The 17,766-nt window shown below is 39.0% G+C and overlaps 1 pseudogene; it reads right to left on the bottom strand.

Annotated features, from left to right (window-relative positions):
- Positions 1-1,390: 1,390 nt before the first annotated feature.
- On the bottom strand, positions 1,391-2,224 carry LOC100346902 (sodium/potassium-transporting ATPase subunit beta-3 pseudogene; annotated as a pseudogene).
- Positions 2,225-17,766: the final 15,542 nt, after the last annotated feature.

Genomic DNA, 17,766 nt, shown 5'->3' with positions numbered 1-17,766 from the left:
CCCAGATGAAGTTCTTGGCTCAGGGCTCCTGGGTTCTGCCTGGACCACCCCAGGCTGTTGTAGCCATTTGGTTAGTGAACTAAGTGATATAAGATCTCTATCTTTTTCTGTCTGTCTCTCCCTCTCTTTCTATAACTCTGCCTTTCAAATAAATAAATCTTTAAATAATGATAAAGAAATGTTAGCCATTTGCAATCCAATCACCAAAGTCTCATAAGAAACTAAAGCAGCAATACCTCGTGATTATACTTCTAGCCTCTGGATATGAGAAAAAAAATTTAAAAAATTTAAAGCCATCCAATATTTTGCAGTATTTCGCTGTGACAAGTCTAGTAGCCTAAAACACTCAAGAGGGAACAGAAAGTCTTATCCAGGCACGTCATATTGAAATTTCAAAGCATAAAGATCAAATAAAGAATCGCAATAGCTCTCAGAAAAGAATCTTAGCAAATATCAGGTATCAGGACACTGTTATGTTTCAGAAAACAAACTTAGAAAGAAGGCAAAGTGAGTAGTGCCTTGACAATTCTAAAGAGAATTGGTTTCCAAACTAGTATTCTGTATCTAGCTATTCTAGAAAATAAAGTTGGAATAAAGGAGTTTTTGGTAATGGATAGTTTCAAAGTATTTACCTCTCATGATCTCTGCTCAAAAATATATTGTAAGATCTATTCTATCGAAATCAGTGAGGTAATTATGGCAGAAAATGTCCTGAGATGGGAGAACTAGTGATTTGACCCAGGAGGAATGTGAAAGGTGAAGGGAATCCTTGCGCTGGTGGTGAACTGCTCAGAGATCAGCCTCAGGTTCTTGGTGGTGATAGCTCCTATAAAGAATGGCGCTGAGAAGAAGCGAAATTAAAATGAAAATATAATTTCTTCTTTTTAAGACTTACAAATCTGCTTCTTTCTTTCTTAGGGCTCATATACAGAACTTCTTTCATACACATTTCTTGTAGCAATAAAGTCCCTTGATGTTGGCCAGAAAGACCATTTTAGCCTAAAACTTTGTTAACATCATCAAAATCTGAGTTAACCAGTGTTAAATCCATCAAATATCTACATAGTACAGCATATTAAGTTTTAGACTCTTGGCAATTAAACCACATAAGAAGAGGACAGGACCCTCATTCTACATGTTGAGAATCAGGTGTTCACCAGTGCCCATGTGAGGACTGTACACTGTTTCAAAGCACAGCAGAGGCAGCAGGCAGTGACTTCGGAGGACGTCGCACACTGCGATCTAAAAGCACATTATTATATTACCCCAGTGTCATGTACCACGCACCACCTTTCTCCAGCAGTCTCATAATTCTACAATGTCAGGTCCAGCTGATACAAAACGAAGACAGACAACACAACATTTACTCTGTGGTGTTATGCTACTCATGCTATGCACGTGCTGTGATTTTGAACACAGCTTGTCACGATTTTCTTGCTTTTTTACGTTGGGTGATCCATCAATTTTGCAGTCAACTGTTGCTTCTTTCTTTGTACTGTTAGCAGAAAAAACAACCTGGGTAACAACTAGTGACTGCAGGTAGCCCACATGCAGTTTTTTTTTTTTTTCTCATAAAAAGGAACATATTTTAAATCTATAATTCCGTTATTGGGATAATTTGATATAGATGCTACATTTTCATCCTTTGGAATGCATTCTATCCTTGGTGTTCCATTGGGCTTTAATCCAATTATCCTGTTCATTCTCACAAGAATGCAAGGGCTTCCTTGGGAATAGCCAAAGTCAGAATCACTCATAACACTGCATGCTTGAGGTAAGAAAATAGGAAACTAACATGCAACTTAAACTGGAACCTTCTATTCAAAAAGTACTTCATCAGGACAAATTATGAGACTCTCCTGTTCTTAAAGCATATGGCTTTAGGAACTTCCTAAGGTCTTCAGTATACCTCCACAGGAGCTTGGATCAGACACACTGAATGTCTATTCCAATGCACTCAATGGTTTTGGGAAAACCGTAAATTTTGGACTAGGAATCTCATCACAGTATTTTGGGGCCACATTATTCAGAGTCTGAAGCTTAACCCACATTATAAATGTAAAGAGTTCATCCAGGAACCCACAAAAAATATGAAGTAGAGCAATGAGACCAAACCCCAGCTCTTGGCGGTGAGCCCCGGGAACTCTCCAGAGGTCAGGTTGTAAATGAAACGCTTCCACACAGCCAGGCTCTGTTGGAAGGACTACTTCTCTTTCTTCTTCATGGTGTGCATTTGGACTGATAGGGAAGTAATGGCTGCTTGGCTGGAGGCAGCAGGAATGAGGAGGTGCATCAAAATATAGTTTGTTCACAAAGCTTCAATTTACACTTTTGAGTTTGAGAGTGAATTTATATAACTGAGGTACAGAAGACTTAATAAAAGAATCCTTGAACTACAGTAAAGCAGAAAGTGCACATAATGGAAAAGTAATTTTTACATACAAAAGCTCAAATGTGAATATTTTCATAGAAATAATAATGCACACATAAGATAATAACTTTGCTGTAGTAACTCTCGGGAGGGTGGAAAAAAATGTAGGAGGAAGTGCTGCTCAGGTGTGGGAAGAATCATCCTAAGGATAGTAAAGGAGGTACATAGCATCGAACCACAGGGCATCACATAAGCATTATACTCAAACATAGGAAGATGTATTTAGAGCAGCTATCTGGGACCAGTGCTGTGGTGCAGCAGACTAAGCTGCCGTCTGCCACAGGATCAGGCCATATGAGAGCTGTGCCAAATGCACCACTTCTGATACCAATCCCTGCTAAAGCTTCTGGGAGGACAGCAGGAGTTGGCCCAGTGCTTGACCCCTGCCACCCATTTGGGAGACCTGGAAGAAGTTCTTGGCTCCTGGCTTTGGCCTGGCTCAGTCCTTACTATTTTGGCCATTTTGGGGAGTGAACTAATGGATGGGAGGTCTCTTTCTGTCCCTTTAATTCTCTCTTTTTTCAAATCAATAAATAGTAATAATATTTAAAAACAAAAACAGTTCCTTGTAGGAAGCAGGGATAAGATGAGAAGAGGTGGGGTAGGTGCTCCTTTTCATTGCTTTATTAAAGCAGAAAATATTTTTGAACTTTACAATTTTGTGCATTGAAGAATTTGATGAAAGACAATTTTGAAATGAAAGCATCAGTTGGGGAGGGAACTGAGCCAAGCAAAGCTCTGATTTGAGCTAACTCTGTTTCCTTCCCATTTTCATTGGTTCCTGTCACCCAGTCCCAGCCTCTGGCCCAGTCATCTTTGACTTAGGCTTTAACCAATTTTAGATTTCAAAAACTGTGACCCTTTACACGATCCTTGCATCTTCTTATGAAACAACATGGATCTTACAAATCTGGTTTTTTACTGGAAATTTGACCAGTGTCCTCTTCTTGTCCTTCCATCATGAGAACCAAGGAATGAGACAGAAATCTGTTTATCTGAATCTGTACCCTGTGTTAGAACTGCAGATGTAGCTCTGTGTCTTCTCTTACGATTAGAAGACTTAAAATATTCATGGCTAACAACAGATGAATAGTCTGAGTGCCTAGGTCCCTCTCTTATTCCTGTGAGTCTGTAACCCCATTATGGAAACTCTCAGGAATGGCTTACTCTTGACACTTGGAATGGGGATCTTGCTTTGAACTCTATTGCTGGAAAGAATATCTTCTTCCACCAAGCCTGCCTGGAAACCCAGCAGGTGGCTCTTTGTTCAGCAGACTTCCCAGACTGGTGCTGGCACTCTCAACAATAGTTTGAATTTTCCAGACGTAGAACATGTATTACAGTCATTCTGGATTTAGGGTACCTTCTTTGAAATGAGTATAGTACCACCTCTCCTGCTTAAAGAAAGGTAGGCTTGGAAAAATGAACTTAAAGTTTATTCTACCTTCCAAATCATTGTTTTTAAATAGTATAGGTCTTCTCAGACACAGCTGATCACAAAAGTATATCCTACTAAAAGCAAACAGAAGAGCAAAGAGACTCTTAGAGTCTCTGACAATAGCAACTGACAGGATAAATATTTTAGGAAAATGTTTCCCACTGTTACTCTTTGATCACCACTGAGGAATTAACATTGAGAGACAGGCAGAAAGAGTTTTTGGCAATCGAGTGCTTGAACAAAGAGAGCTGGCGGATTTCTCAGTGGGAAAATGAGGGACATGTCGCTGGCTCCCTTTTAGCTCTTGTAAGTACATTAATGAGCCTTGTTCTCTGGTTCTTATGAACATAAAATTCTCATAGACCGGAGTGCACTTCACTTCTGAGATGACAATGGGAGCTTTTCCTGCAAAAGAACACAGAAAGACACCCCAGCCCACAAATCTGGGGGACAGGTGACCTGCACATAGGGCCTCAGCCTGTGTTCTGCTGTGATTCACACTTCTGGCTTTGTATTGCCATTTCTTCCTTTTTGTCCCTCAAATATGTTTCATTTTCATCAATGAATTTATGATTTACATGTTATTCTTCAGTATCTTTTCTTCAGCCTGCCTACCAGAGGAGTTGGTACCTCTACGATAGCAAAGAGAGCAAAGCCCCATTGACGTCCAAAGACAGCATTCACCCCCCACGTAACTATTAGACATTGTAAAGGCAAAAACTCAATTTCACCACTTCCCCAGGGGTCATGCATTCAAGCCTTGGCCAATGAACAGAGCTCTGCCTCTTTGTCAGTGCCTGAACTTTCTCTGTGTTGTGTGGTGCTGCAACAGCCCTTATTGACAATGGCAGAATAAGAACCCTGTGTTTTTCCTAGCCATGGAACACAGTCCATACATGAAAATGTTGCCCAGTGTAGTAATTAATGGGAAATCAAAGTTTGCAGCAAGGCCAAGTCCTACCACTTGAGGGTTTTGTTCTCAAAGTATATGGCAGGCTCTCAGGAAAGAGATGTAGTCTTTGCAGGTAACAAGACCATAGGGTGCATATTTGACAGCATATATTTGAAGGGGAATTATCTCGAAATTTGGCTTGCTGCTGTTCATGTCTTCTGCCCATGATACAATATGCAGGCTTAACATTTTAAGGTGTTTTCCAGGAGAGGAGATACAGTTTCATAGAATTTTTCCAGAAGAGATCAAAGGTGTGTGTGATGTCTCAAAGTTAGCACAAATAATTAAATAAAAATATATCATGTGGCTGCATATTATTGCATCCATGTAATATTATTATCATTGTTGTTGCTTTATAGATTAAATATCACCTTCTTTAAAGGAATTTCGTTTATGGCCTCTGCATGGCACATAAGTTGATGCCCATTCTGCTGCTGAACAGGTAGGAGAGATCTCCTGAGCTAAGTTGTCTAAGTGTATGTCAATGGGAATAGATCATGGAGCAGTCTTTCTCCTGAACTGTCTATATTATTTCCATCATTAGTGGCTGCTTAAGGAGCAGATTTGCAATGAAGATGAAAAAGAAAAAAATGACAAGAAGGAACTGAGGGACTAGGCAGAAAAATTTCATCTGCTAATATATCACATGCTACTTTGTTGCATCTGAAATCGTCAGTGTATACACTGAAATACTAGGTGACTACTCGCATGTGCACACACACACACACACATGCAGTTACCCAACAAAATGATGACACCTACGGAGAGGAGTCAGTTTTTTCTGCCCTTCTGGCAGACAAGGCATGAATATATGAATCAGTATTGACATAAGGAACAGGCACAAGTCCTCTTGCGGGTTAAAGTTCCAGTGGGTACTAATGAGCATGCCTTCTAGCATTTCCTCATTAGACTCCAATTCTTTTCTTTCAGTTTCTGAACTTTTTCCATTACAAACTCCAGGCTCAATTAATATTAAAATATGCAGGAATCATTATCTTTGGGAAAAGTTAGTAAACTGCATTATCTTCAGTGTTTTTTGGTAATACAATGCTCAGTGACATTCCTCCACAAATAATTTGTTTACCAACTAAAATGCCACCATCTGAAACTACCTATATAACTGTGAGAAATCTTAAACATATTTTGAACAAAGATATTGCAAACAGGAAGATTTCCAGAAAGCCTGTCGCATTTAATGTCCATAAGACCTACGTTCTAAGCCAATGCAAAAAGAAGCGTGAGTTAAATAAAGTCTTTCTCACTCAGCACTGAAAACAATAAGTCATGACAACTTCAATTATGGATAAACAAAAAAAATTTATAATGCACAATAGTTTTAAAACGGATTACATACGCAGTGCTTCCTGCAAGCTACCATTATTCTAATTGTTTTGCTAGACAAAATAAGGCTTCTGGGGGGTTTCAGTACTTGTCAAGCTAAAATGACAATAGTTTGTGACAGTTGGTTAGATTGTAGACTGTAACGTAACAGAAGCTTTGCTGAATTTTCACTTTCAGTGGCAGAAGGTGATGTGACCCTCAATCTACTGTGTCGAGAAAGTCCCTTTAAATTCAATCAATAAAACATCAAATAAGCTGCAAAACTTATTTTTTGGCACCTCAGTTATTCACATTTTAAGTCATGTGAGCAAAAGTAAGAACTGCTTAAAATTTTTGCAAAGGATTTTTCCAAGGACTGGAGAAACAGGAATTCCCGACACTTTGGCAGCCTTACGTCTTAAGAAGAATGTTATGCAGCAGAAATGAAAAGGTAAGCTCTTGGGGAGTGCAGTACTGAGTGAGGTTCAGATCCTTACTAGTAAGAGTAATGGTATAGGAGATGGTTTAATAGGTGGATAAAATGCACAGGGCAAGAAAAAAAAAGTGAAATATTGATTTGCCAAGAGGATCCTTCAGGCTTGCTTTGAAGATTGAATTGCCAAGCTATACTCTCAAAACCATTCTCAAAGACAAAATAGAATATTATCTCCAGTTATTTTCTCCAATTTATTATCTTGACTATTTTGTAGGGCAAAAATAAGAGCATAAAATAACAATGCTCTTCTCAAATTCAACAAAATCAACCTATTTTATCTTACAAATATGCTCTTATCTTCATTGCTAATAAAAACCAAGAGATCACATTGAATTATTGGATTAATATTCTAAATTGTATGCCTATTGACCCGTAGGCCAAGAAGTGATACTGCATTCATTCTTCTAGAAAATATTTTTGAGTGTCTACCAAACACCAAGCATGTTTCTAGACTCTGTAGCGGTGGGTTCAGTAGACAAAAATTCCTGCTGTAGTGGAAATTATATTTTCGGTCTACAATGATACCTGAAAGGACATGCAGAATATTCAGGTGTTGGTAAGAGTTTCTCAATTATAATACACAAACACCAAAACAATAGCAACCAATTTTCACATTAAATTTTCCATCAACATTTTCAAATGTTCATTCATTCATTCATATGAGAATGCTATAAGGCTATTCATTTATATGAGAAGTAGAATCACAGACAGGGAGAGGGAGAAACAGAGAGAAAGGTCTCCCATGCACTGATTAGCTCCCCAAATTGCAGCAACTGCTGGAGCTGGGCCAATCCAAAGCCAGGAGTCAGGAGCTTCGTCCATGTCTCCCACGTAGGTGCAGGGGACCAACCACTTGGGCCATCTTCCACTGCTTTTCCAGATGTGCTATCAGGAGTTGGATCAGCAGTGGAGCAGTGGGGATCAAACTGGTGCCCACATGGGATGTTAAAGCTGCAGGTGGTAGCTTTATCCGCTATGCCACAACGCCGGCCTCAGAAAGATCTCAGAGGTAAAGAAATTACCTTAAGGTCGGAATTGTCTCATCTAAATTTAAATGTTGAAACCGAAATCCAAGCACCTTAGAAGACTGTATTTAGTGACAAGCATTTTAAAAGAACAAGTGGAGCATGTGGGTCTTGAACTGGCACCAATATAGAGGGCTGGTATCATAGGCAGTAGCTTAACATGATGTGCCACAAAACTAGGCTCTATTAGGAATATTTTTTTACTCAGTTCTGCCAAGCATGAAGCTTTCAATAACCAAGAGAACATGGAGTTTTAGCAAAAGCATCATTATCAAATGAACATACATTCAGGAAAAAAAAAAAAAGTTTTGCTTAATAGCACATAAATAAAAATAGAGTTAACACATTTTCCAGAACCACAAGCAAAAAACATTCTTATTTAATTTAGTGAATAAAGAGTATTATAAGTGTCTAGGTTTTAAGTGAAAACTACAATTATGAATATTCTCTATCATGAGTGAGCTCAAAATCTAGTTCAATAGAGATACATGTCAACACCCTGTGAAAAAAATTAAAACTGATGGCGTCTGGTAACGTATACTGGTTAGGCAGAGTTTACAGGTCAGAGGAAGAGGTAAAGAACTGAAACATTTATTCAAGAGTTTCTAGGTTGATTAAGAAAAAAAAAAAACACTAGGCATCTCAGAAATAGAATACAAAATGCACAAAGACAAGCAAAGGAAAGAGGCATGACCTTTCAGAATAGTGTAGGCAGTTCAATATGATTCAACCAGAGGTATGGGATTTGGAAATGGATGGAAAACTGTCCTAGCCCTGTGTCATAAAGTCCCTTTTACCCAAGAACAGAAATTCAAACTTTCCTCTCAAGGAATGGGCAGTCACTATGCATTTCAGCAATAGTAAACCTAGTTTACTTCAGTAAATCACATGAATAGTTAGAGAAGTGGAAAAGGGACATAGTGTTTAATCCATAGCTTCAAAATTAACTTTTTCCACTTTGTTATAGAAATGCTTTAGATCATACCATCTGTTACACTGGAATAAAATAGCTATGTCACAGGCTGAATGTAACGATTAAATAAGAAGTTCATATAAAGTGTCCAATAGATTGACATACGGCTAGATATTGGGGGTGAGGGAGGAATGAGCTAAAAGTATAGACAATGAAATTGAATGGATCTGCTTGATAGATGCTATTTGTGAGTCAGTTCGTGTATAGGATTAAGAATGATCCCCACATAGGCACAATTGTCTTTGATGCACAAGAATCCAGCAGAGACCTAGGCTTCCGTCTGGGTAGAAGGGAGCTTAATAAGCAGCAGTTTTTCTTTGATCACTGATTTAATGTTGTACACCAGCTTACAGAGCCTCAAATTTGTTTGCTGGGTGGACAGTTCTCTGAAAATTATTGAGGGCATTTGTGCTTTTGTATCACACAAATTCAGAATCTAATCCCTAGACAATAGAAAACTATTAATAATAGTTATAGTTCATGGGCAGTTTGCAGAACTAGTTTTCACAAATAATGTCATTGTGATTCTAGGAAAAGCTAAGCATAGTCACTTCCAGCTCAAAATGTGGAATAAAAGTTTAACCCAGTATTTCAAATACTGGATGCTAATCTAATGGTATAAATAGATTTAAGGAAAAAAAAGATTATAACTGATTCTTGGCAGGCAAAACAGTCCAAAAGTGTAATTATAATTACACATAATATTTTCAATACAGTGGACGAGTATGTATTAATGAGTATTTGTGAGAAGATGATTAAATACAACTTTTGGATTAAACATCTCTCTGTACATATCACCCTAAAATATGTCAAATTAAAAGAGAAGCAGACTCAACTATGCAGCTTCAAGGGTCTAGATTGGAAGGAAAAATGATTCAACAAAATGATTAATGCCTGTGCATTTGAATACAGTAATCCTATTGGGACAGTTATAAGGAGTAAGATGACAAGAAGGACTCTCTACGATGGAGTTCCAGTTATCAGCTTGGCACTATAGCCTCATTATCTCTAACCCTGGCAAAAGCCCCATAAGTGAGTTATGATCATCTGCATTTCACAGAGAAGAAAAGTGATACTCAGAGAGGGCCAATTACGTTCCCAAGGCCACACAGGTGTCTATGATACAAGCCAGTTTAAACCAGCTCCCTCTGTGTCCCAATCACAGGATCCTTTGTATAAAACACTACCTGGCTTAGAGATTTTACTCACCTCAAATGAGTAAAGTGGAGTTGGAGGGAAGAAACAGAAAAGATCAAAGAGCGGGGAGATTTCCAAAGGTGGTTAAGTAAATGGTAGTGGCAAATAGATCAGCAAGGAAAAAACATAAAACATTAAGAAAGCATCAAGAAAGAGCTTGAGCAAGCAAGGAGACAGGTAGCACGGACCTCCAAAGAGATGCATTTTCCTGATTTTTAGTGGGAGAAGAGAAATGAAACATCTAAAGGAAAAAAAAATGGAGAGAAACATCAGAGGTGCAGAAGGCAAAGGACACATATAAAATAAAATAAAATAAAATAAAATAAAATAAAATAAAATAAAATAAAATAAAATGAGGGATGTGAGGTTTGGTGAGGGGGGCGAGGGAAACTAAGTCAGGTAACTAAAAGAAACATAAGATCCAAAGGAAATCAATTAATGAAAGCTAATTTTAAAATAAAGTGGTTTTTTATGTCACCAAATGTAAACCAGACATAATCAAAATTAAAATCAGTATCCAGTTCGTCACTATCCCTGCACCCATCCAACACAGGGGGAACACAGCATGTGGCACTCAGCCTTTGATTAGCAGGAAAATAACAAAACTTCAGAAGAGGCTGTGAAAAGATTTGGAATGTTATCAGGAGATCCAGGCAGTCTGAGGCCTAGTTGTTATGTTTCATTCACAGAAAATTTCTGTGTTTTCTAGCTGTAGGTGTAACAAACCTAGTAAGTAATGGGCCACCTACTGATTTTATTGCTACAATGGTTAAGTTAGGGTTATAAAGTGACCATCAGGCACACCTGTACAAAAAGAACCGTGTTTCTATACGTTTTTTAAAGGTAAAATATTGCCCAGCTGCACTGGTATATTTTGGATCTGCAGTTGATAATTATTGTAACTGATGACAGGAAGAGTCATAGTGGCTCTCTTACTCCCCACAAGGTGTCCCAAATTTATGCAGGTTACCATATGTTAATCTATACAGAAGACACACTTGCATGGACTACAGATAATTCTTTCTTAAAACAATACAGGACTTTGGACATTGGACCTTGTGTAATTATGCCACATGTTTAAAAAAATTTAATCCAGGTTTATTGCTTTATATGTTCAATGTCGCATAGGCTGTGCCACTCTAGATATCGAGAGCTGCAACTGAGAATACAGTTTCCCATTAAACTTTCAATATACTCCCTGACATCCAGAACTCCACCTCTCAAAGGATGACCATTTTTGTCTGTCTTCTTTACTATTTTACCTTCAATATTTCAGTTTGTCTCTTGAAAAAATGTAGAATAATCTCTCAGAAGTAAAATTCAGAAGCTTCCACTTCTTTAAAGATATTTTTCATTCAACATCTAACAGTAAATCTTTGAACAACTTCTGCATTTTGTATTCTGTGTTAAATGCTGAGATTAGGAAGTTAAGCAAGGAAGACATGCTTCATTCACAAAGATTACAGTGCCATTGGAACCCAATAAATAGAGTGTTGTAGTTTTTGAGTATATAAGTTGAAAGAAATATATGGTACAACAAAAGTTCCTACCAGGGTCATGTAAGTTGGACTTGGAGAGTTGTGGAAGTCCCTCAGGAGGAAGTATTCTTAATGCCAAAAAAGGTAGGGTCAATAGGCATTTAATGGCCAAGAATGAAAGGTGACACGGGTTGGGCAGGCATATTGTTGGGATGCCTAGGAGCTGATAATATTTCAGACAGTATAATTGCACCCTGGATTGCAAGCCACAGGACTAAAGTATGGAAAGGCAGGCAGATGAGATTAGGAAGACCCTAGTAAAATATGCTTGGGATATTGAGATATCCCACAGAGCAATTTGAGTCTCTCAATCCTTCAGGACTGACTTCATGGCTTGCCATCTATGCAGTCCCACAGGGATGTCGGCTTAAGGAAAAGCTGTGCTTCATTAAATACACGGCTCTGATCTTTCTGCCTTGAAATTCTCAATCATTTTTGAACAAAAAGTTCTTCCTTTTCATTTTGTACTCTTCCCTGTACATTTGCATAACGTCCTTAAATCAGGACTATATTGAGATGCACACAATGAAGAGACAAGTATATGGTTAAACAATGTAAAGGCACATGTCTCTTATGTCTCTTCTCTCTCCTGCCAAAGAAGTTTGATGCAAAACAGGCCAGGGCTGACGTGGCTGTTCAATAGTCACTCATGACTCAGTTTCCTTCTTTGTGGCCCCTCCTTCTTCCTCGGTGTCTGTTTACTATCCTTATAGTGTCAGACTCCCAAGTCAATGCTGGGGTTCCACTATCACAGCCATTTTCTGACAAAAACAGAAATAGAGGAATGGGAAGGTGCACATCTCCTTTCTGAGTCTGCCTGCTCGAAAGAGCTCTTCTGAATACAATTGTGGCTCTATTTTTGTGGAAGACAGGCATAATGAAAAATATTTAGTCAATTAAACTCGTGTACAGGAAGATATAGGAAGAATTCAGGCAGAAAATGCCAAGATCAGGTTTGCATTTTATAAAGATCGTTCTGGCAGAAGTATGGAGGAGGATGAAATTGGAGGGATAATGAAGAGGCGATGCTGTTAAGGTACCTTGTCCTGAAACTGTGGTGACCTGGAAGAAACTCAGCAATGGGGACAAATCCACCAGCTATTCAGGACTGAAATACACGGACTTTTGCAACAGAAGTACACAACTAAAGGGGAGGCAAGAATCAAGCAGAAGACAAGCTTAATTGCCTCTGGGTGGTTCTTGGTTACAGAGAGAGATGGAGCTAGGGATAGGGGTGTGTTTGTGTGTGTGTGTGTGTGTGAGAGAGAGAGAGAGAGAGAGAGAGAGAGAGAGAATGATGATCTTCCATCTGCTGGTTCCCTCCCCAAATGCCTACAGCACCAAGGCTGGGCCAGGTCAAAGTCAGGAACCAGGAACTCTGAGTCTCCCATGTGGGTAGCAAAGCCCTAAGTATTTAAACTGTTAGCTGCTGACTGCCAGGATGCACATTTACAGGAACCTGAATAGGAAACAGAGATGGGACGTGATCCTTGGCTCTGGGTTATCAGTGGTAGGTATCTCCATGCAAGAGCTTAACACTGTAGAGTAACACCCAGGCTCATCCTGTGGCTTCTGGATGCAATCCAGAGACATGCCAAACAAGACATATAGGCTACTCCTGTTTTCCAGTTAACAATTCTTTTTTGTAAGTAGAAAGAATACACTCTAAATGATGGCTAAAATGTGTGGTACAGTAAATACATAAACCAGTGATAGAGATATTAGTATCAAGTATTATGTACTATACATAATTGTACATTGCTACCATTTTTTTAATTTTGAAATTTGTTTGAGAGACAGACACACATAGGCTGAGAGAGAAAGAGTAATAGAGAGAGCTCCGTTTACCTAGTTCCCATTCAAGAAACAGGAATACAGTCATCATTGCAACTTAAAGTTTTATGCAACTTATGGAAAGAAAAATAATAAAATATAAGTTTCAATTGATTACAAAAAGAACCTGTATTCTACTCTAGTCTGAAATGAACTAATCACATTAAAGAGTTGTAGTCCTGTGTTGTCATTTTCCAGGGAGAGGACGTCCTGGGCTACGCCCACTGCCAGGCCTTGTCCTTTATCTGAAAGGTACCTGCTTCAGCTCCTGAATAACTCCTATCCGCTCATCCATCCAAAAATAATTTCTATATGACAGACGATGTAAAAGACACATGGAATGCGGTGGAGAGCAAGAAAGACAAAATCCTGCCTTCATGCACCTCCCAGGAGAAAATGAATTTTTAAAAAGTCAATGCCATCATGTCAAGTGCTAAAGGGGCCATGAGGCCGGGGGAGCTCTGTGGTACCCAGACACGGAGTGCTTCCCCTCAGTTTCTTTCTACCTGTGACACTCCAGTGATCACTGTGAAGACAGCTTTAGCCAGGGCGAGTTTTACTGTATGTACAGAGATGTTGGAAATATATGGAAATTTTATTTGACATTTCATGAAATTTCAGAATTCAGGATTAAAAAACATCAGGGTACTGAATTTGTGTATCATCAAGAATTGATGTGAATGAAAATCTAAGAATATGGTGCCATTTCTCCACCTAAAAAAGAGATTTCAACTAAATCTAGAACAGAGGATAGATGTCAAGATCAAGTAAAAGCATTTTGTCTCAGATAATAGCATCATTCAATGAGAATAAAATGTGGAAAGAATGCGTTTGAGTGCAAATGTTAGATGAGTACACTTTACTAATGAAAGATGTATGTGCATCATCAGAATTGGAAGAAAATTACTCATCAAATCGTGCCTTTGACAGTTTTAAATTATCTACTTTTCCACCGTACTAATAAATAAAACTTCAAAAACTTTGAAGTGTTTGGAAAAAGAACTTGTTTTTTTAACTGTTGAGGGGATATACTAGGGAAATTACTTTAGTGTTCAAGGATCCAGAAAATTATGGCCAATAAATAAATAAGACAAAACTTCTGAACTGCAGTTAGTAAGAACAAGATTTATAACAAACAGTGGCATTGCATTCTCTGTAGTAAGTAACAGAATGTAGAGAATTTTTAAGAGAGGTGAAAAGGAAATAAATATAATACAGAAATGAATTAAAAAAAATTTTTCAAGATAGAGGAAAAAGATATCAGAAAGAGAGAAATCCATACATGTGTAGAAGACCTAGTAAATGATATACCTTCTAGAATAAATAAACAATAAAAATAGTGGTCAATATTCGGACTTTCAGAGAGAAACACGAAAAGTTAATAATATCAGAGAATTAGTTATGGAAAAGTTTCAAGAAAATGAAAAATAAATCTAAATCAACTTCAAGGACTGCAGTTATTCCCAGAATAATATTCTAGAGAAACCCAAGCTCAGATGGGGGACAGTGCATTTATGGGGACAACACTTTCTGGAATCTACAAGACTCAACAGCTGCATCAGTAAGGGGTTTTGTTTTCTTTGAAGAAAAGATGAATAGCAAGCATAGTAAATAATAATGTGTAGCATCACTTGTTTCTCTCTCTCTTGCTCTGGTTCTCTCTTTTGCTCTCTCTCTTTTGCGTTCTCTCTCTCTCCCTCTCTCTCTCTCTTTTGCTCTCTCTCTCATGTGCGCACTGTTCCTTTCTGTATCATCCACCAGGCATTGCTGAGTGCTTGCAATGATAGTACTGACCAACACACACAGTCATCTGTGTTTTGTCTGTGAACAGGGCACCTGCCAGACACGTGAGAGACCATGATGGAGTTCCCGGAGCCTGATTTTGGTATGACCCAGCCCCAGCTGTTGTGGACATTTGAGGAGTGAACCAGCAGATGGAAGATCTTTTTCTGTCAGTTTCTGTCTTTTTCTCTGTGTCTCTTTATCTTTCAAATAAATATAAATAAACAATAAAAACTGTTGGTACTTCGAGCTTATCAGACTTTTCATGACAGCCACACTCTTAGTTTCTTTCGTTTTTCTTTCTTCCCAGAAAGAGAGAAAATATTGAATATTCAATAGACTACTAAGCTATCCCAGGGGATGTATAGCTGAAATTTTTTTCATTTGCATATATTTACTTTCCATATTTTCCGATAATAGATTGTCTCCTGTGCATTAGCCAATTACAAAACACACGATGTAGTTTTCTGGTACTTGAGGTCCCTAATCCTGGTCTCAAATTCTCTAAGTCAGGATAGGATAAAGATAAGCTACACTGTGATTACCAATAACCTGAACACCACAGTGGCCAATAGCTACCAACTGTACTCCTAGTTCTCATTGCATGTCCGCCTTGTGCTAGGGAGGATCTCTTCATTTTATTCATCTTAAACATCAGCCTGACGGAGTCTGTGTCTCTCCACAAGTTTGCATGTTCAAAGAGCTGGGGAAGGACTTCATGATAAACCCCACACCAGCTCCTAACACTTGTACTGACAAGGAAACCTGTTACTCTCATTCGTGTTTTAATGGGCAAAGCCAGTTCCATCTCCTTTTCAGAGTTCAGGTGCAAGGCAACACAAGATCTCGCTTCAGGAAAAGCATCAAACATGTCTTTGAAAACCAGTTCAGCCTCCCACATGTGGCCCTCCTCCACATTGTGCCTATGCACGTGTTTACCTTGTCTCTCCACTGACTTGGGCCCTACATCACACTTCAATAAATAATCAGGCCGGCTCCGCCAGCACTCCCGCCTCTGGTTGTACCAGACAGAGACTGTTGCTGGATTCTCATCCATGTGTTCTCCTCCTCATCTGGGTTTACTGTACACCTTTGTACCTTACCAGCCTTGCCCCTTCACATCCCACTTGTCTGAAATGTGGGTTGTCCTCTACTTTCCTTGATTCCTAGAAAATGGTCCTAAATATCCCACTAGAGACCATGCTTTGTGTTTTACTCATTCTTACTTTGTTTTCCTGATTAGAAAAGAAGGGCAAATGTTGCTCTATTCTGTTAAAAATGTGTGTATTTCTTTGAAAGGTAGAGTGAGAGGAGAGAGAGAGAGAGAGGTCTTCTATCCAGTGGTTCATTCCTCAAATGGCTGCAATGGCTGGGTCTGAGCCAAGTAAAAGCCAGGAGGCAAGAACTCCATCCTTCTCTCCCACATAAGTGACAGGGGATTAAGCACTTGGGTCGTCTTCCACCGCTATCCCAGGTGCATTAGCAGAGAGCTGGATTGGAAATGGAGCAGCCGGGACTTGAACAGGTGCTTATAGGGGTTGCAGGCATTGCAGCCAATGACTTAACTCATTGTGCTACAGTGCTAGCCCCCAGATTTTTCATAACTGGTGCATACATTGTGGCTGAGGCTGTGTCAGGAGTGCTGGAGATGCCAAGTCTGTAGGACGTATCCAGCACGTGGAGGCCCATGTCTATATCCTACTGCGTATGCCTTTTCTTCCCTTTCCATGTAGACCCTACAGAATAAGTATTTAAGAGGCAACAACATGGACCCTAAAACATGGCTGAAGACACAGAAGATATCCTCACGAGGACAGACTCAAAGGAAGCCACTGAGGCTGAGCTGGGTATAGCCTGAGTGTTCAATCTACAGGGAGTTCAGAACTGGGATCTCAGATCATTTGTTGTTGTAATACAGACTATCCCGTTGTGTCCAATAAAAAAGATGAAAACAAAACATCAGACAAACCTAATTCACATGATAATATGCATTAAAAAGAATGGGTAACATTTTGTTTGAATTGAAATCAAATTCTTCAAAATCTAAACTTTTACATATAAAACATGAAACAGAAATATTAGGATAATCAATGTGAAAAATAACCTGAAAGTTATGCATAACAAGTTAGTTTCTGGGGCTGACACTGTGGTATAGTGGTAAAGCCACCACCCACGGTGCCAGAGTCCTGACTTCATTTCCAATCCAGCTCTCTGGGAAAGCAGTGGAATATGGTTCAAATGCTTGCGCCCCTGCACGCATGGGAGACCCAGAAGAAGTTCCTGGTTCCTGGCTTCTGCCTGGCCTGGGGCTGGCCAATGCAGCCATCTGGGGAGTGAACCAGCAGATGGAAGATTTCACTCTCTCTTTCTCTCTCTCTCCTCTCTCTCTCTCTGTCCCTGACTCAGCCTGTGTGTAACTTTGTCTTTCAAGTGGTAAATAAATAAATCTTTTAAAAAACATGTTAGTTACGAAACAAGGAAAGAGTCTTTAAAGGCATTTCCCCTTGAGAAATCAAAGGATATCCAGCATTCTGAAGAATTTCCACTTATATTGAAACACTTAATATGTACAGACCTAGCCCTCATTTCAATTTGTTCCTAAAAGAAAAATTCCTGAGCCTAGTTGATCAGTGATATCTCAGAATTATTCTCTCAGCCAATTATCCCGTAGGCACTATAAAAAACCCATTATGTATAGTTAATCTTAATACTAAATCCAATTTCAAAGAATATGTGATAAAGAGTCTCTCAAACAAATTACAGGCAATTGCTGAGCCTGAC

The sequence above is a fragment of the Oryctolagus cuniculus genome, chromosome 8 (assembly GCF_964237555.1).
Source record: "Oryctolagus cuniculus chromosome 8, mOryCun1.1, whole genome shotgun sequence".
NCBI classification, from domain to species: Eukaryota; Metazoa; Chordata; class Mammalia; order Lagomorpha; family Leporidae; genus Oryctolagus; species Oryctolagus cuniculus.
The sequence above is the reverse complement of the archived record's forward strand: the minus strand, read 5'-3'. Positions and strand labels throughout refer to the sequence as shown.